Raw genomic sequence first — 24,378 nt, forward strand, 5'->3', positions numbered from 1 at the left:
TCACAGTGACTGGCTTGAGGCTTCTATAGCTTAACGAGGCCTTGGTATCCTCATTAGAAGGTGACCTTTCTGAGGATCCCTTCCTGGTACCTAGCAGGCACTTAATAAATGTTTGTTAACTGACTGACTAATATGCCAGGATGTAATTATTCTTCAGCAGCTACAGCCTTTAAGAATTCAGAGTTCCCTTCACACAATATGGAGGCATGTGACTAGAATTTCAATGGTAGGTAGTAATTACACATCTTTGTAATTCATGATTCCATACCCCCTTACATTCATACAGCCTAAGTTAGTCACCAAATTATGGTGGAGTGTATTAGCTTCCTAAGAGTATCTAACAATGCTACCCAAATACTGTCTTTGGGAGATGGGAAGCCTGGGAAGAATTCTGAATCTGCACAAAAGCTTTAGGGAGAAATTGATTACACACACGTGAATAGTAATTTCCTAAACCAAATTATTCATGGCTACACTTCTGAAAATGGCCAAAGAGTCTTTTAGAAGAAAAATGTTGAGAAACTCTGTTTATACCACTGTTCCCCAAATAAAATGGTCCATCCTGTGCTGATCCACTGAGCTGGTTCACAGATCAAAGGAGATTTTTTTTCCCCTCCTTACTCATAACCATGAATCCCAAGCGTGGTCAAAATGTTCACTTTTAAGAACTCTCAGTCCTTAAAAATCCATCTTGGAGAATTTCTTTGAAATATTTACTGAATCAATAGTGCTTGGCTTAAGAAAATGAAAGCAGAACCAAGCCCATTAGCAATGTGGAGGCCAATTTTTCAATGAAATGGGTAAGGATGCTTTGTTAATTATTTGGCTAATGGGGGTAATCACTGACTGTAATAGCAACTATTCCTCAAAATGCATCCTTGAACTTGGGAGGGGTAGGAGAAGGCATCACTTAGTCAAAAGGTTCTCTTCTATTTCAGGGCAATCTGGTACTACTAAAACCTGGTAAAAAATTTCGAGTCTGTAGAACACTGGAGACATTCCAAAGTGGTTGTAACTCCCACGGAAGCTAGCTTAGTGTGGAACTTTTCCTCATTGGTTAATGAATATATATTGATTAATTGGCTAAGTGCATTCATTGTGGGACTAAACCAGACTTTAGTTAAGATGCCTTGAATCACAGTTGTCTGAGTCCTGACTAGGAAATCTAGTACCTGGGACAAGTAAAGCTGGATGTTGGGAAGTGTTGCACAAAAGTAGTGGCAGATCAGCACAGAATGAATGGATTCAAGAGACCTGGGTTTAATTTCGTCTCTGATACTTCCTGTGTGATCTTTTGTAAATTACTCAATCTCTCTGGCCTCAGGTTTGTTATATGTAAAATGAGTCAAGTAGACTAAATAACATCTAAAATAACCCTTCCAGATGTGAAACTATGATCTTATGATAATCCCACTTGGTCTAACAGAGTTGGTCAGGAAACCAGTTGAATGAGAGCAGGGAGGGGAAGGTTAGAAGTGTTTAAAGAATAGTTGCCCCTAATTAGGTATAGTTGTTTTGCATGGTGTAGCAACAATGTTACTTGCTGCTACTGTGGCTGTGTAAGGTCAACAACACCAGCACACAGGAGGGCTACTAGCACAGATTCTTTGATCTGGTTTTTTCTAATGAAAGCAACTTTAAGGGGTTAACAATATTACTTTAATTAAACTTACAGGTATCATTCACTTAGTTCAGGGGGAAAGTCAGCACCCTGACCTTAAGAGCAAATTCAAACAGAAATTACAAGCAGAAATTATATAAACAGAGCAAAGAAACACCAATCAACAGACAGACTTTTGTCTGTCTGACCATAGCAATACATATATCGTTACCAGAGACAGAAGCACCAACATCTGGGTTTTCAGAGCGGGGGCTGGGGGGCTGCTTAACAGTTACCCAGAGTCTCCACACCCACACTCTTCCAACGAATGAGCGAGCCCCAAACAAAATGCGAACCTCAGAGTATGTATACACTTCTTCGGAGTCAGAGAGCTTTATACCTCTCAAGGGCTTCACACCTCTCCTGACCTAATTAGCAAAAGGGTGTGAGCTTTCCTACAAACAAAGGCAAGACTCACTCAAAGGCACTTAAATGCCTTAGTGCTGAGAAGCACTCCAAAAGAAAAAAAAAAACAATAAAAAGGCCCACTTTGCTTGCCCTTACAGATGGCCTCTGAAATGTATGGTAAGTGGTAATGGAAGTAAGAAAAAGTGAAGTAGTCCCACTTGGTATAAGGACAGTAGAACACATGTGTGAATGATTGGGGAAACAAAAAAAAACATTTATTTACAGGTTATTATATGCTAGATATTGTTCTAAGCCCTAGAGATATGAGAGAGAGAGAGACAGGGACGAAGACAGGGAGACAGAGACAGACAGATAGGCAGAGAGAGACGGCAAAAGAGAAGACAAAACAGGGAGAGAAAGAGACAAAGAAACACAGATGTTTTGTTCTGGGAAATCACAACTTATGAATGTAACCATGGAAAAACTAATCGGTGGAATTTTCCAGGAACGGTAGTGTTAATTTCACCACTGCTCATGATGCAAGATTTTAAAGGGAAGTGAGAAAAGGCAAAGAGGTAGAATGTGTACATGGCACCATGGAAAGATAGCAGCTAGATTACCTCATGGTAGATGTAGAATTGCCTATATATGGTGAACTGTCATCAGTCGTAAGGCCTAAATGTGGGACTTGGATTACTAGGTCAGAAGAACAAGGCAGAGGGCAAGTTATGGGGCCAGTGAGCGAAATGATGGTCATTAGGGGGAAAAAGTGCACATCCCCTGAATATCAGTGCCCTGGAAAAAGTCCTGATCATCCTACCTTCATTATGATTCCAATCAAAGACAATTGATGTTAAAATTAAGTTTATGGAGTAGCCATTTTGGGGGGAGTTTATAGATGTCTAGGAGTGTCATGGAAAAGATGCTGTCATCACTGTACAACACCTTAGTGCTCACAAAGAGCTGCTAATACCCCTAGGAAGGTTCCAGACTAAAGAAAATTCACAGCAGTCTTAGGAGCTCTCTCCTGCTGGCTTCATCTCTCAAGAAGAGGCTGGGTTGAAGAAGTGCTGGCAGTACCCTCTCAGGCCAGTGACTCTTGGTCCCAGAGCAGCAGTAACATTTGACCTCAGTTATAGGGACGCCACATCAGGGACTGGCTGGAGGGTTTTGTAATAGAACCATGACAATGTAATGTGTAAGCCTTTGGCACCTTTGCCCAGGCAAAGTCACTTGTCAGGAAAATTGCTTTCCTAGTAATTGCTATAGTAATTACTTTCATGGATTGTCTACTGGCGTGACACCTTTAAAGACCCAGGTAGAAACTACCAGAGTCAGCTTTGCACTCTAATTTGGACTTTGCCAAATTACAGAGTGACTGAGGCAGAGTTGGGGGAGGGACGGGGATGAGTCTGATTGAATTTCATTCTTCCTCAGTCCCCTAATTTGTAAAGGCATCTGTTGATATGATATACTTCTATTTGGACTAATTAAGCACTAGATACACTATGTAAAGAGAAAGTAAACTGCAGGGAAAATAATTTGCTGTTTCAACAATTCTTTTTTTTCCTACTTTATCAGCAATTCTCTTATTATCTCTTTGTTTTGCATTTCTTTCCCCTTTTAAAGTGCTATTTCTTGCTCTCTCTTTGTGTCTCTCTTTCTCTTCCTCTGTGTCTGTCTGTCTCTTTCTCTGTGCCTCTTTGTCTGCCTCTGTGTCTCTTTTTGTCTCTGTCTCTCTGTCTCTTTTTGTCTCTGTGTCTGTCTCTCTGTCTCCCTCCTCTCTCCCTCTTTCTCCAGCAAAAGTCCTATTTACTTCAGCAGAAACTGATGTGCTCCAGAATCTTTTCCATTAACTGGGTCTCCAAAGGAAGCTGGGGATCAATGCCTCTGGGCTTCAAATACACGGCAGGATTCTTTCTGCTGGCAAATGAAGCATGCACTAGGAGGCACGGTGCATATCAAGGAATAGGAGTCTTGGGATAAATAAAACCTTGAGTGTCCTAATATCTAGGCTGAGGAAGGAGAAATGAACCAAGATGTAAGCTTGAGTAGGTTGAAATTGGGTTTCTGAGTTGGGTGGGTAATTAAAACCTCCTAAAATGTTTAGCCAAGGGGAGAGACTTTAGGACATTTGGACTGTCAAAAAGCACCATTTACTCCGTCAGGGTGAGGTGATCCCATTTCATCCAGCCACTTGGTGGTCAGTAGATATTTATTTCCTTCCAACTAGTTTTCCTGATGTAATTAATGCCTGCCTCTGGAAATAACTGAAGAGAAAACAGAAGAAACAGATGACTATACATTGGAACAGATACTTTTGATTTTTGATTAAAAAAATAAGTTTCTGGCATGACATGTATGCAAATGCACTTCAAGGTTTTATTTTGTTCTTATATCTCAAAAAATCCTGGTTTATACCTTTAAATGAGCCAGAAAAATCCAGCACAGCAGAGTTTTGCATTATTAACAGGATCATAAATTTAGAGCTGAACAGTAACTTGGAGGTCATGTAGTTTATCCCCTTTATTTTACAGATGAGTAAACTGAGGCTAGGAGAGATTAAGTGACTTATCCAAGGTCAAGCAGGTTCTTTTCTGTGCATCTACCTCTTTTTACAGTGCATCATACAATCCCTGCTCTTAAGTAGCTTATGTTCTTTTTTTTTTTGAGGGGGGAAGGCAGGGCAATTGGGTTAAGCAACTTGACCAAGGTCACACAGCTAGTAAGTGTGTCAAGTGTCTGAGGCTGAATTTGAACTCAGGTCCTCCTGACTCCGGGGCTGGTGCGCTACTCACTGTGCCATGTAGCTGCCCCGCAAAGCTTACATTCTACTAGGCAAATTCAGAGAGGCAGCATGGAGTGGTAGGTGAAGAAGTACCTCACAGTTAGGAAAACTTAGACCCAGGCCCTACCTCTGATAAAGAAGATATGTGTGACCCTGGGTAATCACTTACCTCTTTAGTGCCCTGTGGTATTAATGTGATCAAAGATCTTCCCAGCCCATTAATCCCATTAATAGGTCTCAGGTGGAGCTAGTTAAGGGAAGCTTGATCAGAGGAGGCTTGTTTGTAGGAAGGCCCACACCCTTTTGCTAAATATATAAATATATATATATACATATATATATATATACACACATACACATATATATACACACATATATACACATACACACATACATGTGCACGTATACATATATTTACATATATACATATATATGTATATGTATATGTACATATACAATTCTTTATATATGTGGTACATGTATATATACACATATATATATATATGTACATATATATACACATATGTATACACACACACACACACTCTCTGAGGGTAGTCATTAAGGTCTCTCTCAGAATTGCAGGAGGAGAGGACACAGGCAAGCAGATAGCTAGGATTTGTGAGTGAGCGTGTATGGGAAGGCCCCAGCAGAAGGGAAGGCTTGGCTCCCTGCTGTGATATTGTGTTTTAAGTTCTTTGCTGTTATAATGAAATGGACTTACTGGTTTGGGGATATAATTGCTGCTATGTTGAATTGGAGTTATTGCTTTTCTGAAGAGTCTCTTATATTCTGCGATATGAACTATACAGGCATATTCATGGTCACCATTGGTATTGCGATACTTGCCTTACTGATACATGCCCCCAAACACGACTCATTTTTTCAGTTGCAGGGCAGTTGGTAGCCCATCAGTCAGTTCACAAACGCTTATTAAACAGTCCCAAACTATTCCTTTCTGTCAAGCAGTGCATAATGTAATGGGGGGGACAACATGCAAATAGCTACATGCAAACAAGGTATCAACAGGCTAAATTTGAAGTAGTCTCAGAGTGAAAGTTCTGGAAAATGGAGTTTCTCTCACTAATAACATCCAGTCCAAAACAGTGATAATTTGTACGAATGTAATGGCTGTTTTAAAGCCTGTTGGTATAGGATTCTTTCCTTATTGGTAGAGATGAATGGCCTGCTTCCTATTAGTGTCAGGGCAGAGTTGGAGAGAGAAGAAAAGCTCCAGTCTCTTTCAGGATTATTTAAGTGTTGAATCACTTCAGGGATTCTTGCCTTGCAGCTTTGAGCTGGTCGATGGAAGAGGCCAACCCTGCTTTAGGTTGCTAAAGGAAAAGGGAGAGAAAAGGACAAAAAAGGAAGACAGAGAAGGAGCTGTCACTTCCCATCATATACCTATTCCTAGGTTACTACTATAGAGACTTTGGGGAGTTTCCCTTTGGGTGAGATCTAGAATGTTCTCTATTGGTTGAGCTAAGTTATCTGACTTCCAGTCCCACTTCCACTCCTTCACTCTGCATTGTCTGATACATATTCTCCTATGAATATCTCCTCTGGATTCTGTTTCGCTACAGATTTGGACAAATGGGTTTCTTTGCTATTTGCCATTTTATTGTGAAATTGGTGGAAAAGGTGTCAAGCCTTGGATATAGAACTTGGGTTACCTGTTCCCCTCCCCCCAAAAGTGAGAAACAGCAAGTTAGACTGAACTAATCATATCCCTTAGATTACTAATATTCAAGGGTGCAGATAGATACAACTCTAGCCTGGTATCCTCTCTCTCTGAGAAGCCCCAAGCTTCTGTTTCCCTTCCTGGCAGGAAGTAAGACCTCCTGGGAAAAGGGTTGAGTGAGAAGAGGCAAGAGGTGTCCTTCCTCCCTTAGAGCTACACACACACTGCCATGCTCCAGGTAGGGATCAGCTCTTGCCACACATGGTCCTCTCTACGTGTGAGGGCTAATTTCAGAAATACAAACTCATTCTTTTCCTTCATATCTACCTTACCATCACTTAAATTCACAGTGGTGTTAGCACTTTGTACTCACAAAGAGAAGAAATGCGATGGATTCTGGTACAAACATAGCAGAACTATCCAGCCAAGGGACTGCTGCCTTTGCTCAAACTATTTTTAGCACTTCTTTTAAAAAAATTGCCTCTAAAGCTACTGCTGCATTCTTGAGGAAATCCTCAGCGCCTGCAAATAAAATGGATCTTTGAGAGCGCTTTGGATTTGTGGAAGCACCACCAAGCCACTCAAAGCAGCACAGCGTGGTCCTGGCATTCAAAGTGGGTGATAAATTTGGGCTTAACAATCACTAGTCTAAAAAAGTTGACACATAAAATATAAAGACCAGTATTTTTTTGCATGGCTCATCACCTGCCACCTAAAAGTAGAATTACCTATGTTTTGAATGATGGAACAAACATGTCATATGTTTATGGCTCACCAAGATGACTGTTTTAATGAGACAATGCTCATTTTGATGTACATGTTCTAGAATGCTGGTTATAAAACCACTCATTTCTTTGTTGTTTAGTCATTTCAGTCGTGTCTGATTCGTCATGACCCCATCTGGGTTTTTCTTGGTAAAGGTACTAGAGGGGTTTGCCATTTTCTTTTCCAGTTCATTTGACAGATAAGGAAACTGAGGCAAACAGGGTTAAGTGACTTGCCCAGGGTCACTCAGCTAGAAAGTGTCTGAGTCTAGATTTGAACTCAAGTCTTACTGATTCCTGGCATGGGGCTTTACCTATTGTACCACCTACCTGCCCCAAAAAGAAACAAATGAAAAATTTGTCTATCTATCTATCTACCTGTCTACCTAGTCAAGTCCTGATATAAATCAAAGCCATGGGTTAAGGAACAAAGCATTTTTAATTGAGATATCAGGTTAGCAAACCTGCCACCCTGGGGGATGTTCAGTGGATTTCTCCACTCCGAGACCCATGAAAAAGTTTCTCACACCTTTAGAAGGAGAAGGAGAGGAGACAGTATGAGGAAGCAAGGCCTGGTTATGAGATCCACATGACCTTTTGCAAACCGGGCAAGAAAAGGCACTTCATTCTGGCTGTTTTGCCCTTTATCCCAGTGGAAGAGGGTAAAAACACCAGAAGCTGAGATCCCCTAGGAGGCAATATCTATGGCTGGGGGGGACTAGGGTATGGGTCAGTTCACCTTAATCAAGAGTAAATATTTTAAGAATAAGAATGTAAGGACATTACTAAAATTCTGACATTACAAGGATCACCTAAGGGAGTGGCAGCCCACATAACATTTGATATTAATAATTTCTGTCATTCTATTAAAATTATATTAACAATTTTATGTCTATATTCATATATAGTATATATGTGTATATATGAGTTTACTATGCACCAAACACTATGCCATGTGTCATAAGCATAAAAATAGGCATGGAACCTAGGTATATAATTTTATTGGTCCAAGGAACTCTCAGATGAAGAAATCCCATTTATCAGTGCAAGCTGGCATCTTTTCTGCCACTTGTCATCTGAGAGAATGACTGCTACGTGCCCAGGGTCTCGTAGCCAGCATGTGCCAAATGTGGGACCTGAAACCAGGTCTTTGATGCTAGCTGTCTATTAAACACACCATTCAGCGTCTCATAAACTTAGAGATATGGCTTAGAATCATTTTCTTTAATAGAAAAATAAATGTGCCTGCTTGAAACAGCCATTTTCACCAGAGATCCTTTCTCCAGGTTCCCCAGTTTTGATCCAATGTCTCAAGCAAGGACAATTTACTTAAAATGAAAACAAATTCAATTGATGACAAGTGTGATTGCCAGCTGAGGTGCTAGGTCCTTCCGCTCTGCCTCCTAAAGTAAAATATTGTACAAAATGTTCCTATTTTCAGGCATCTATGATCTGACCCAGGTAAGGATTGATGCAGGTCAAATCCCTTCTACCACTTCATGGCTATTCCTCAAGAGATACTGTGGCCAAAAAAAAAAAAAACCATTGCCCTTTAAGGCAGTGACCTCTTCAAATTAAACTAGGCTTTTTCTCTGACAAATGATACAGTACATCGCCTTCCCTGTATTCAATACGTTTGTAGAAATATAGGAACTTCGATCTTGTTATCCACGGTTATAACTTTTCCCAGGTGAAACTCCAATCTGTGATGAGGCATTGGATTTTAGTGGTGGTATAATACAGCATATTACCATAGAATATATGAAAATGTTGAGAAAAGAAATGGTCTTATGTAATAAAAGAGTAATGAATTGGAATTAGATGTCTCTTTTTTCTTGGCTGGGCAGAACAATTTTATGGGCTTTGATTTGTTTGCTTATTTGATTTAGAGTTCTGCATTTGCTAGTTCCTTTGGAAGGAGAAATGCCATTTTTTTTAACTTAACGAACGGAATGACAATGGGGAGAGCTGAGTTCAGTTGTTTCTTTCACTGAAACATTCATTTCCTGGGACTTGCCTGCAGCATATGTGGTCATGAAAATCTCAAAGAGCAGGAAATAATTATGGCTCATCTAAACACAGCTAAATTTTACATAACGCTTACTATGTGCTAGGCACTGTGCTAAGCTCTTCACAATTGCTATCGTATTTTATCTTCATAACAACCCTGGGAGGTGGGTGCTATTATTGTCCCCATTATAAAGATGAGGAAACTGAGGCAGACAAGTGAAGTGACTTGCCTAGGCCCATACATCTAGTAAGCATCTGAGGCCAGAGCTGCTCTTAGGGTTTCCCTGCTCCAAGCCCAGCACTCTGCACACTATGGTGCCACCTAGTGGGAATGACATTATAAGCTAGAGAAACATTGAAGAATCCTACCTATGTATGGGCCCAGGTTGTTGATTCAAGCTGGAGGCCTCTCAGTTTTGGTTATTTTTTTATTTTTTACATTTGACACACTTCCTGTGCAGTTTTATTGCCCTTGAGACCTTGGCATAGTGCCTGGCACATAGTATGTTCTTAATGAATCTTTGTTGATTGACTTTGATATTACTTTAGGATTTCATCCTGGTGATTGTATTTCAGAACAATGCTAATCCTTTTTTTTTTTGATTAGAAATTTTGATTTAATTTCCAGTTAGGAAAATCAGCCTTCAAAATCTTATACCACTTAAAATAAAAGTAAAAATATAGTCCAAACAGACAAGACAAAATGAAAAGGAGAATCAATCATAGTATATGTGTCCTAAACTTGTTTACTATTAACCCCAGAGTAAAAGATTTGTGTACTGATATTAAAACTCTAGGAGTCCAGTCAACATGCTTATTGTCCATAAACTGTTTTGAATGTCTTAAACTTCTATTTAGCATGGATTTGTTGCTATTATTTTATTTAATTACACAGCAGTACCTAGGGTGCCTATCGTAGTCTAGGTTTTGTTTTAGTCACTATATCACTTCATGTAGACCTACAATTTGAATTTCAAAACATAATAAATTTAATTCCAATTTGTAATTTTAAATCTAGAAATTTCTGTGTCTTAGCTGTATCTATTCTTTGCAACATGTTATTGGGTCTTGTCTTTCCATAGATTCTTTCATTCTCATTAATTGAATCCATAATTTCAGTCATACATTTTAAAGTTATTTTTCCTCTATCAAAATATTCCCGATCATTTATTTCATCCATAAGGAATACAATATATTTTAATTTGCAAGAGTTAATCCAATTTCAATCTGTACAGGTAAGGTATTTTAAGGATTGCGATGGGGTGCAATGTATACTTGTGAGGTGGGTGCGCCGTGTGGAGCATGACCACATGTGGCAAAGCAGATGGGGTTACTTGTAAGTGATATGAGAGTCAGCTCCAGCTCCTTGGGCCATGAATACCCCGTAGTTAGAAAGGTAGATGGTAGGTAATAGAGAGAGATGAAAGATGGTCGATAGAAAGTTAAATGCATAGAAATATATACACATATTCAAACACACATATATACATATACACACATGCAGATAGACACAAACACATGTGTACACATGTGTTTTGTGTATGTGTACATATTTCTATGTGCACATCCATATATACATATACGTACACACATATACACACACATACGCACATATATACATAAACCGAGGTGCAAGTGGGAATGTGCGCGCACACACACACACACACACACATACATCCACTTGTACCTCAGCTTTATTGATCCAGGGATGCACCTCTGGTTTTTCTAGAGAGGTCACAACCTCTTCCCAAACCCTCTACCTTTTGCCAACATTAATCACACTACACAAGGATTTGCTCTCCATATAACCGGACATAATGATATGCGTGGCTGTGCAAAGGGTGGACCCAATGAGAAGGCAAATGGAATAAATGAGCACTCTCCCCTTGGGTTAGGGGGATAGGGTGGGGAGAGAAGGGTTCAAATCCCTGTTTCTCTTTCATCTCCTCCTCCTCCCACAGAGCAGGAAGTAAGGCAGGCCAATAGTAAGTGTCTCATCAGTTTCAAGTATCACTGTCTGTCACTATGTCTTTCCAGAATCAAGAAGAAGAGATTGTTATGTATATTGTATATAATATATAATATAATATATATATATATATATATATATATTACATTATATGTCTAAAATTAAATATGGTTCAATCAGGCCCTTGACCATTCCTCCTGCTTGGCATGAGAGATTAAATCTCTCTTTCCTGTGTCCTCTTTCTAGAATCCTGCGAAGGTATGTTCAAAGAGACATCACAATAAACTGGTGAATTCTGAAATGACTTCTACTTTAGTCTACTGTCTCCATAGCAATCTGGACAGGGAGTTAGGAAACCATAGTTACACACACACACACACACACACACACACACACACACATACTATGAATCAAACGTAACAATAAATACCAATGCTTGCATTTCTTTTACCTCTATAAATTTGTTAAAGTTTTCAACTTCCCCACCCTCCCCCTCTTCTGTTCTAGGTAAGAACTATTACTTTGGGATCGTCTATTTTCCCCTTTCCTCTTTGCTTATTTGTATCTGTGGATTTATGAATTCAAAAAAATGATAAATACTCTTCTTATACTATAATCTCCTTTTTCTTTTATAAAATATATTTATTTTTAAAAATGTATTTAAGTATCTATTCTCCAAAACTATTTGTGACCATTAATTACTTGTGAAAACAACTTCACTGCTGCTATGGTATTTGTTAAAGTGGTGTGCATGTGTATGTGTGTGTGTGCTTGTGTGTATGTGTGTATGTGCATGGATGTCCTCTCACATGAAGCCTCTGATGCTTTTCTGTTCCTTATCATGATTCCAATGAGCATGTATTGATTGGTACTAACATTTTCTCATTCTAATGCCTCCAAGATTCTGTCCCCAACCCACCTACAGACACAGAAGTTCATCATGCTCTGCCAGTTTGCTAAACCTGTGTAACATTTATGTGGATTCCTCATTTAACACTGCAAAGTCTGAAAATCCTTCCCTTCTTGAGACTTCTGGTCAGTGTGCGTATCTAGTGCCTGCACTGCACTCCTCCAGAGATGGCAGCTCTGCTCCATATACTAAGCCCCTCAGAAGTTCACTTTGTCCTGAACAAGATGAGAAAAGAAGTGGGGAATTTCAAACCTATGGGCAGTTTTTGGCATTAGACCCTTGGCCTAATCTACCCAGATGGTATCTTATAGTTTCTTTTGGTTTTTAATACATCTTGTTAAAACTTCTTTTGTCATTTCTCTTGGGGAAAACATTTTAAAAATGATGTTTGCTGTGCCAACTGGTGCTTTTGAAAAGCTGTTTTCTTTGTTGGTTCAAGTATTTTTTTCCTGCGAGTTTTGTTTGGGCCCTTCACTGTCGGCTTTGCCCTGGAGTTTGATGTTCCTGTAGTTGGCTGGATGCAATCCTCTGCTAGAGTCTCAGGTGGGTGGGAGGGGACTGGCTCAGCCAATGTTTAGACTGCTTCTTCACAGGAATAATTTAGAGAACTCGTTATGAATGATTTCCTGAAATACCATGTTCAGACTCTCTATCTTCACATTTTTGGAAAAGATACTTTTTATGGCTTCTTTTTATTTCTTAGAGTTCTTGAAGTTCTTAACGTGTGTGTGTGTGTGTGCATGCGTGTGTGTGTGTGAGAGAGAGAGACAGACAGACAGAGACAGAGAGACAAAAATAGAAACAGAGGGAGACAGACAAATAGAAGGAAAGGGAGAGAGGGAAGTAAAGAAGGGGAGAGACAGAGACAAAGAGAGTGTGTGTGTGCTGTGTGTGTGTGTGTATGAGTGTGTGTTTGTGTGTTATGGACCCCCTTGGAAGTCTGCCAAAGCCCAGGGACCCCTTCTCAAGATACTACTTTTATATGCTTAAAATAAAATATACTAAATTACAAAGGAAACCAATTCTATTGAAAGAGTTATCAAAATGTATATTTTTTTTAAAAAGTAATAAAGTTCACAGACCCCATGTTGGGAACTTCTGCAATACAAACTTCTTTGCCCTGTAAACATGACCGTATGGTGCCCACAGACCCTTTCAGGCTCATCCTAAATCCGAGCCAACCTAGTGTACTTTCTTGTCCCCACACAGGGCATTCAATCTACTGGTACCACACCTTGGGAGAAAATATCCTCCATTCCAAGGACATTTTCACTCATTACCTCTGATTCTTAGAATGTCTGCCTCCCATCAAGGCTCAGCTCAAAGGCTACCTCTTACAAATGGCCTTTCTTGATTCCTGCCCTGCCCCCACTCTCCATTTCATAAAATCTCACAGACCAACAACTACAAAGGACCACAGAAGCCATCAAGTCCAAGCCACGCAGTTTATAGATGCTAAAATTGGGACCCTCTTGTCATGTAGTCATGTGGCTTACTTAGAGTGGCACAGTTTATGATATACATATATATATATATATATATATATATATATATATATATATATATATTATATATATATAAATAAACATACACCACACTCGGCCTCTTTGAGGACCCTCCTTCTCTCTCTCTCTCTCTCTCTCTCTCTGTATGTATGTATATATGTATATATGTGTGTATATATGTATACACATACATATATGTATATATCTGTATATATATGTATATGTGTGTGTGTATATACATACCTACACATGCACACACACACATGCACACACACATATAAATATATATATGTATATGTGTGTGTATACATATATATATATATATATATATTTATCTGGCTATATCTTATATCCTCCCTGTAGAACGTAACCTCATTGAAGATAGGATAGGGATTGCTTTATTTTTTTTCCCTCTTTGGTAATCCCAGCACTCAGCAAAGAACAGGGGCTTAATAAACACTGGGTGACTCAGTGAATGCTTAGAAATTATCAGACTGATAACTAAATAATCCTGTTTCAAGCCCGGTTGTTTCTAGCTCACCATACTAGAATACAACCCCTAGAGACCGTAATTCTAAAAGTTTCTTCCAGCCCCAGTGAAATCTTCGGCCAGGAATGTGTTTATGATCCCTTCTTCCCATGGCCACCAATGGAAAATTTATAATCAGCTCAGCCTCCAAAGGTTTTCACAGTGTAATTGACAAATGCCAGGAAGCATCTCATTTTGGCACTGAAACTTCAAAACTTCAAAATGAAACTAGAAAACACCATGAGTATTGCCTTCAATCAGTCTCACTCGGGCTATTTCACTCAAACTCCATAGGAAGGTAAGAACAAATTTCAAAATGCCCAAATAATCCTAAAAGCTTCTTACAGTAGCTTGTAGCCAACAGCACAGAGTCCCCACAGTCTCAATATGAGAAAAATTTATATCATATGTCAAAGCCCTGGAACTAATTTGTCGACACACTAAATCTAGTGCAACCTCAGAATGTTGGCTAAAATCCACTTTTCTCTTTATTACAAGTGGACTCAGCTATAGCTCTATATTCTTTCTGCTTCACCAAGGACATCTCACAAGAATGTGGGTGAACATGGAATGTGGTTTCATGATTTTGTGTAAAATTAACATTAATCTCAACTCGGTCATCCATGGATATCCAATGATAGTCTCTACTTTGATCAAAGAATTTAGAAAAGGAAGTGTGAGATGGCCTAGTCATTCAGTAGATGAGGAAAGCTAATAGTAGAAGAGGTTCAAAGATTGCCCCAAGTTCACCAGGGTGGGAATCCTTAGCTTCCTTCAAAATTATTTTTGCTGTGTCCCAAAGGCATCCTTCCCTTCCCTTCATGCATAGGTCTGATGGCATCACTTAAAAACATCCAGTGGGGGGTGGAGCCAGGATGGCAGCTGGAAAGCAGGGACTTGACTAAAGCTCTGCCCCAGGACCCTCCAAACACATATAAAAATGGCTCTGAACAAATTCCAGAATTGCAGAACCCACGAATTAGCAGAGGAAAGCAGGGCTCCAGCCCAGGACAGCCTGGATGGTTGCTGGGTAAGGTCTATCTCACAGAGCTGGGAGTGGAGCGGAGCATAGCCCAGCGTGAGCAGCACCCAGACCAACCAGACTGGGAGCCGGGCAGAACAGGCCCTAGAGCCCTGAATCAGTGAGCTGTGGCAGTTACCAGACTTCTCAACTCACAAACACCAAAGACAACAGAGAAGGTTAGTGGGAAAAACTGCAGGGACAGAGTGAAAGGAGTTCCTCAGAAGGCCACCACCTGGGGGCAGGAGAGGTGGTGCAGCTCTGAGGACAGAACTACAGCTGCAGTTGCTTCTGGCCCCAGGCCCACCTGGTGGGAGGAATTAAGTGGCAGATCAGAGCAGGAGTGCAGAGCCTGCTTAAGATCTGAGTCATGGTCCAGGTTGGTGGTTCTTGGGGGAGGAGGAGCGCTGGTGTGGCAGAGCTTGCTTTGTAGAAATATCTCTGAAAACAACAGTGCAGCCCCTCAAGCTTGGGACAAAGTACTCTCTACTGTACAAGAAGTCATACCCCAATGAAAAACTCAAAGGTCAAGTGCTTGGCTGGGAACATGGCCAGGCAGCGAAAACAGAATCAGATTCAGACTTGCACTTTGGAATCTTTCTTTGGTGACAAAAAAGGCAAAAACATACAGCCAGAAGAAGTTAACAAAGTCAAAGCACCTACATCAAAAGCCTCCAAGAAAAACATGAACTGGTCTCAGGCCATGGAAGAGCTCAAAAAGGATTTGGAAAAGCAATTTAGAGAAGTAGAGGAAAAATTTGGAAGAGAAATGAGAGTGATGCGAGAAAACCATGAAAAACAAGTCAATGACTTGCTAAAGGAGACCCAAAAAATACTCAAGAAAAATAACAACTTAAAAAATAGACTAACTCAAGTGGTAAAAGAGCTCCAAAAAGCCAATGAGGAGAAGAATGCTTGAAAGGCAGAATTAGCCAAATGGAAAAGGAGGTCCAAAAGACCACTGAAGAAGATACCACCTTAAAAATTAGATTGGAACAAGTGGAAGCTAGTGACTTTATGAGAAATCAAGAAATTATAAAACAGAACCAAAGGAATGAAAAAATGGAAGACAGTGTGAAATATCTCATTGGAAAAACCACTGACCTGGAAAATAGATCCAGGAGAGATAATTTAAAAATTATTGGACTACCTGAAAGCCATGATCAAAAAAGACCCCTGATATCATCTTTCAAGAAATTATCAAGGAGAACTGCCCTGATATTCTAGAATCTGAGGGTAAAATAGAAATTGAAAGAATCCACAGATCACCTCCCTAAAAAGATCCCAAAAAGAAAACTCCTAGGAATATTGTTGCCAAATTCTAGAGCTCCCAGATAAAGGAGAAAATATTGCAAGCAGCCAGAAAGAAACGATTTGGATATTGTGGAAACATAATCAGAATAATACAAGATCTGGCAGTTTCTACATTAAGGGACAGAAGGACTTGGGATATGATATTCTGGAGGTCAATCTTGCTAGGATTAAAACCAAGAATCACCTACCCAGCAAAACTGAGTATCATGCTCCAAGGCAAAATATGGACTTTCCATAAAATGGAGGACTTTCAAGCTTTCTCAGTGAAAATGCCAGAGGTGAATAGAAAATTTGACTTTCAAACACAAGAATCAGGAGAAGCATGAAAAGGTAAACAAGAAAGAAGAAATCATAAGGGTCTTAGTAAAGTTGAACTGTTTTGTGTACATTTCTACATGGAAAGAAGATGTGTATAATTCATGAGACCTCAGTATTAGGGTAGTTGAAGGGAATATACATACATGCACGCACACGCACACACACACATATATATGTGTATATATATATATATATATATATATATATATGCAAATATACACACACATATACACACACACATACACATATAGGGCACAGGGTGAGTTGAATATGAAGGGATGATGTCTAAAAAAATCAAATTAAGGGATGAGAGAGGAATATATTGAGAGAGGGAGAAAAGGAGAGATAGAATGGGGTAAATTATCTCACATGAAAGTAGCAAGAAAAAGCAGTTCTGTTGGGAGGGAAGAGGGGGCAGGTGAGGAGGAAGAGTGAATCTTGCTCACATCAGATTTGACCTGAGGAGGGAATACCATACACACTCAATTGAGTATCTTACCCCACAAGAAAGAAGGAGGAAGGAGATAACAAAGGGGTACGATGGAAGGGAGGGCAGATAGGGGGAGGAGGTAATCAAAAGCAAACACTTTTGTAAAGGGACAGGGTCAAGGGAGAAAATTGGATAAAGGGGGACAGGATAGGAAGGAGCCAAATATAGTTAGTATTCCATAACACGAGTATTGTGGAAGGGTTTTGCATAATGATACCCATGTGGCCTGTGTTGAATTGCTTGCCTTTTTAGGGAGGGTGGGTGGTGAGGGAAGAGGGTAGACAATTTGGAACTCAAAGTTTTAAAAGCAGATGTTCCAAAAAAAAAGTTTTTGCATGCAACTTGAAAATAAGATATACAGGCAATGGGGCATAAAAATTTATCTTGCCCTACAAGAAAGTAAGGGAAAAGGGGAAGGGGGGAGTGGGGTGACAGAAGGGAGTGTTGAATGTGGAATGGGGCAATCAGAATATATGCCATCTTGGAGTGGGGGGGGGAGGGAAGAAATGGGGAGAAAATTTGTAATTCAAACTCTTGTGAACATGCTGAAAATTAAAAATATTAAATAAATAATGATTTTTTTAAAAAAGTGAAATAAAAGGATGTTCAATGCTTCCCTGTTAATTCCAAAATAAAACACGGGATTTTTGGCATGGCATAGAAAGTCCTCCTCCAATTGGCTCTCACCTATTTTTCTGACTTATTTTTCATAACAATTTATGCCCTGCACTCCATCCCCACCAACCTGTGTGACTTGCTATTCCTGTTGCACAATAGTCCATCTCCTACATCTGTGTCTCCACCTGGGATGTTGCCTATGCCTGGAATTCATTTATCTTTGCCTCTTAGAATCCCTAGACTCTTTTTTTAAAATCAATTTATTTATTTTTACTTTTTGACATTCATTTCCAAAAGATTTTGAGTTCCAAATTTTCTCCCTAAATCTTTCCTCTCCCTACCCCAAGATGACCTACATTCTGATTACCTCTTCTATCACCCCACTTTGTCCCTTCCCCCCCCCCACTTTCTTGTAGGGCAAGATAGATTTCTATACCCTATTGCCTGCATATCCTATTTACCAGTTGCGTGTGAAAACGATTTTTGACATTTGTTTTTAAAATTTTGAGTTCTGAATTCTCTCCCTTCTTTACTCCCTACCCACCATCATTGAGAAGACAAGCAATTCAATATAGGTTATACATGTGTACACAAAACACTTCCATAGTAGTCATGTTGTAAAAGACTGACTATATTTCCCTCCCTCCTATCCCACCCCCATTTATTATGTTCTCTCCTTTGACCCTGTCCCTCCTCAAAAGTGTTTGCTTCTGACTACCTCTCCCCTAATCTGCCCTCCCTTCTATCACCTGTGCCCTCTCCTTTCCCCTTCCCCCTACTTTTCTGTAGGGTAAGATACCCAATTGAGTGTGTATGTTATTCCCTCCTTAAGCCAAATCCAATGAGAATGAGGTTCACTAATTCCCTCTCACCTCCCCCCTCTATTGTAAAATTTTTTTTCTTGCCTCTCTTATGTGAGATTATTTACCACATACACACACACACACACACACACAAGATCCCTCCAAGTACCCTAATACTGAGAAAGGTCTCATAAGTCACAAATATCATTTTTCCCTATAGGAATGTAAACAATTCTACTTTAATAAGTCTCTTATGATTTCTCTTTCCTCCTACATACCTTTAAGGCTCAGTTCAGGAGCAACATTCTACCCTGGGCCTTTACTTATGAACCTGGTTTTATCGGGAGACTGCCCAATGAGTCCATTCCTTTTAAGCATGTGCAGAGTGACTCAACGGACATAGGTTCAGAATTATATGTAAGTCATTCCAGTATACTGACCAAATAATAAACTGGAGCCTCACTGATAAACAAAACAGTTAGATTTATGGATATTATAAAGATATTATTCTATAAGAACATTTCTCTTCTAGCATACTTCTTCCTTCCCAGTGGTCTTTAGGAAAACAGACAATGCTGCAAGAGAGCAGAACTTGGGACCTGCCTGTCCAAAATGACCCGTGAAAAAATGACCTCAATTATTTCCTTAGAAGTTTTTTTTCTTCCTTTTGGGGTGAAAGAGGTTGGAGGCTACCATCCTGAGAATTTCGAAAGGTTAGGGGAGTGAGCTACCTGGAATTATAGAAGCTGAGTCCTTGCCTTTATCTGTGTCCAGCCACTTTAATTTGGAGAATTGAGGGTCAAGTAATGACTTTCAAGACCTGGTACAGTGATGGATGAGAACTTGTCTCGTCCAGAAGTAATAATACCATATTTGGAGTAGACATGCTGAGACAAATGTTATGGAGAAATTATTTTAAGTCTAAGCACGTTCTCCCCAGTGACAGGGTGGAGGAGTGGAGAGTGTATCCCTGAGGTGTTGAGGGGGATATTGGAATTCTCTTCTTGTTTTCTCTTTGAAGAAAATACCCCTTTCTAAAAGCATATGGTGCTAATTGGTTAAATGGAACTGGTGCATTACTCACTGTCATCTAGGAGTGGAACGGAAGGTTTGGCCTATGGTCCCTCAGGGGTATCTCAAGAACCCTGAGGCGGAAATATAGCCAGTGTCATTAGAGAAGGAAGGAAATAAGCATGCATTAGGTGCCTACTATGTGTCAGACATAGTGTTGAGTGCTTTCTAGATATTATCTCATATAATTCTCACAATAACTCTGTGAGATAAGTGCTATTATTGTCCTCTTTTTGCAGTTGAGGAAACTGAGGCGGACAGATGTTAAGTGACTTCCCTAGGGTAACACATGTAGTAATTATCAGGGGCAGGATTTTAGCTTGAGTTTTCTTCACTTCAGGCCCAGCTGGCTACCTCTGAGAGCAGAGAGCATGCTCTATAGACACACACACACACTCACTCACACACTCACACACTCACACACAATGGCTCTGCCCAAGAAAAAGAGTTCATTTGACTTTGCATCATGCATTCTTTTACCCCTTCCATACAATTTTCATTACCGCCCTAGTGGCTCCAAGGAACAGTTTCATTAGGAAGCACAGAAAGAATTTGGCTTAACATGAATCTTCCTTAGGTGTACGTGGCATCCTTGGATTGGAAATAATCATCCTCAGGCATGTTTTTGTCTTCATAATAGGAGTTCCTTGATATTTTTAGACAGAAGATTCTTTTTTGTATTTTTTACTCTTCCGAAGAGTGAAAATAAATCAAATTTTCACAGGAAATTTAAGTGGCTACACAATCATGAATTTGAATAAATTTTTAATCGTGCTTTTTAATTGCAGCAGCCAACAGTTTGAATACAGATAATTTTCATAAAGATTTTAAAGAGATGAGAAAGCATATGAGTCAGTGGTTTCTGATTTCTTCTCAGTTATTTTAACATAATAAAACTGTACATGTCTTTAATATACAATATGGCTAATATAAATACATAAAAACTTCTATATGTATGTATACACATTTATGTATCATACCTAATTACATGTGTATAATACATATATACGTATATAACATATATGTCTGTGCTAGTGCAGTTTGTAATGATTTTCATTTCTTTGGTTCATGACAGCTTTCGAGAAAGCTTAAAAATAATTTTGCCTATTGTCGGTTAGTTGTTTCAGTCTTATCCAACTCTTTGTGACCCATTTGGGGTTTTCTTGGCAAAGATTCTGGAGTGGTTTGCCATTTCCTTCTCCAGCTGAGAATTATACAGATGAGGAAACTAAGGCAAACATGGTTAAGTGACTTGCCCAAGGTCACAGAGCTAGTTAAGTGTCTCAACCAGGATTTGAACTCAGATCTTCCTGACTCCAGCCCAGGTGTCCTATTCACTGTATCACCTAGCTGCCCTACTGTTGCCTACTGCACAGATTTCTTTTCTATATGCTTGGAGGTCCAGTTGCTTTTGATGTATTAATCTTGTTAAATGTCATTGCCACTTCCACCTATAGTACATCAATTACTCTGGTGGCCACGTCTGAAAGCAGTGATTGTGCTGTAGCTGATCACGTTAAGTAATAACAGAAATAGTGGCAGTTTTGTTCCAGTCCATTTTTATTTGTTCACATCTTTTAGTTTCATCTAGGAATGACTTGGGGATGATTTATCTTACATTGTTCTCACAAGATATTCTGAATTTTCACTTTTCCTTATTGACTTCTTACTACTTATAGTCTTCTATGATCTTCACATTTAATTTTTTTAAATTAATTTTTACTATTAATAGCTGTTCTATTTGCTTACTATCTTTTGCCACTGTAGCCATAATGGCTTTTGTTTTCTTTGAATGGCTCAGCTTGCCTCATTGAGCCTCTGGACACTGTGGCTTGCTCTTCCGGGGCAGGAGGCCCGGGGAGCATGCCGGGAAGCAGACAGCTTCCTGTGTGAGGAGTCATGGGGCTGGCTGAGGGGAGGTGTTGGCGGCTATGCTAGGGGGAGGGGCCAACTCAGGAACCAATCGGCCCTGGTCATTTGGGCGGAGCTTGATGATGTCAGAAACCCTATAAGAGGGGAGAGGACAGCTTGAAGATACTCTCTCTCTTTCCTTTTCCGGTTGGAGCCAGCGACAGTTACGACAGTTACATCGTCAGTTACAGTTGCAGCTTCAGTTTCAGAAACAGACACAGCTGAGGCAGGAGCTGCCAGTAGCAGAGCTGATCTACGGGAGGAAGCTGAACAAAGACTTCAGTGCAGTGGGTAATCTTATTATCATAAAGGGGGAAACATGATTTTGCTTTACGCAATCATGTTTCTCTGTAGCCTCCTGGTTACTCTTTCAAGGCGTACCTATTGGGCCTGGAAGATTATGACCAACATATCAAAATGGGGCTTCTGGTTCATGGGTTGGTTACTGTGGAGCCTAAATAAATGTTTTGATTCTTCTGCCTTCTACTTTGAGAGTTTCTTCTATCCGGCGATTCCGAACCTTTCAGACATGTTTATGATCTTCTTTGAGATTATAAACTCGGCCCTCCTGATACATTGGGGCTGGGTTGAAATGCACTCTGGGCTTTTTTGGTCTCCTGTTGCTCTTAGCCACATTAATAGAAAAGTTCTCATTTGAGTCAGTTTGGTCTTCTGCTATCTGAGATTTCCCTTCTTCCTGTGGGGTAGGAGTGCCCCCACGTCTTTCACTTAATCTCAATCTTTCGTATACTAGCCGGTAGGCTGATAACACTATCCAGCTTTGCCTAGATAGTGATGCCCCTGACTGAATCCCAACTTCTCGTAAACACTTTTCCAAATCCCTAGGATCTCCTCTCCGTAGCCTTGGTTCCCAGTTTTCACAGGGTCCAGCTTTTTTAGCCAATTCTTTTGCTAGGGAGGAATAAAATGGATCCTCCCATCCTGGGATATTTATCTCTTCCTCTGGAATTGTTCTGCTTCTAAATAGAGATCTTATACCTAGCGATCCTGTTCGTGACGCCAAATGTATCAGGAGGGCCGAGTTTATAATCTCAAAGAAGATCATAAACATGTCTGAAAGGTTCGGAATCGCCGGATAGAAGAAACTCTCAAAGTAGAAGGCAGAAGAATCAAAACATTTATTTAGGCTCCACAGTAACCAACCCATGAACCAGAAGCCCCATTTTGATATGTTGGTCATAATCTTCCAGGCCCAATAGGTACGCCTTGAAAGAGTAACCAGGAGGCTACAGAGAAACATGATTGCGTAAAGCAAAATCATGTTTCCCCCTTTATGATAATAAGATTACCCACTGCACTGAAGTCTTTGTTCAGCTTCCTCCCGTAGATCAGCTCTGCTACTGGCAGCTCCTGCCTCAGCTGTGTCTGTTTCTGAAACTGAAGCTGCAACTGTAACTGACGATGTAACTGTCGTAACTGTCGCTGGCTCCAACCGGAAAAGGAAAGAGAGAGAGTATCTTCAAGCTGTCCTCTCCCCTCTTATAGGGTTTCTGACATCATCAAGCTCCGCCCAAATGACCAGGGCCGATTGGTTCCTGAGTTGGCCCCTCCCCCTAGCATAGCCGCCAACACCTCCCCTCAGCCAGCCCCATGACTCCTCACACAGGAAGCTGTCTGCTTCCCGGCATGCTCCCCGGGCCTCCTGCCCCGGAAGAGCAAGCCACAGTGTCCAGAGGCTCAATGAGGCAAGCTGAGCCATTCAAAGAAAACAAAAGCCATTATGGCTACAGCCACTTAGAAAAAAAAACTATCCCATGTTGGATGGTGAAGGTAATTTTGGTTCTCATTCTTCATTAATGGTGTGGCTGCCAACGACACATTCAAATCCATACTACTTCAGAAAGCCCTGCATTTCCTTGTATTCTTCCCTTTCAAGTAATCTATTTCCCCTGTATACCACTACTAATTGTTCAGACCCATGTCATTCAGTTCTCTGACATCTGTGGGGACTCTTCATCAAATCTCCCCAGAAACTATATATGACCCATGTCATTCAGTGCTCTGACATCTGCAGGGACTCTTCATCAAAGCTCCCCAGAAACTATATTCATCCTATCAGAAGTGAAATAAGAGTCCACCTCCCCAGCTAGCTGTAAAGGTACTCTGACTGGCTACAGCCACAGCATTTACCTGTCCTAATTCTCACTCCTCTCCCCTCTCAAGCAAGGAGCAAAGCCCGCCCTTTGAGAGAGCCCATCTTATACTTACCCATACTTTGCCGAGAATCTCCATCTGAACTCCACACACTCATACTTGCTCGGTCATAGCACATTCTCACTCACCTTGTGTTTACACCAAGTGTGTGTCAAGATAATCATTGTAATGATAATTTACAGTCTACCATCCATGATTTGCTTACTCTATACTCTACTCTCAGTGCACCCATTGAAATCCCCTGGGAACAAGATGACCGATCTCTATGCAAAAATAAGGTCACCAACATTGAAGTAATGTTTTGACCTTTCTTAAATGGCTGTAGAATTCATGGAATGACCAACACATGTGAGCAACTTCATACCTGTGGTGACTTCTCTGCACAGTTATCTACTCCTCATCTTGGACATCCCTTAAAATAGCAGCTACTTTCCATGTGATAGGCAACATGGTGCAGGGAAAAAAATACTGCTTGCTAAGTCAAAAGAATCAG

The sequence above is a fragment of the Trichosurus vulpecula genome, chromosome 4, assembly GCF_011100635.1.
Source record: "Trichosurus vulpecula isolate mTriVul1 chromosome 4, mTriVul1.pri, whole genome shotgun sequence".
In the NCBI taxonomy this organism is placed as follows: Eukaryota; Metazoa; Chordata; class Mammalia; order Diprotodontia; family Phalangeridae; genus Trichosurus; species Trichosurus vulpecula.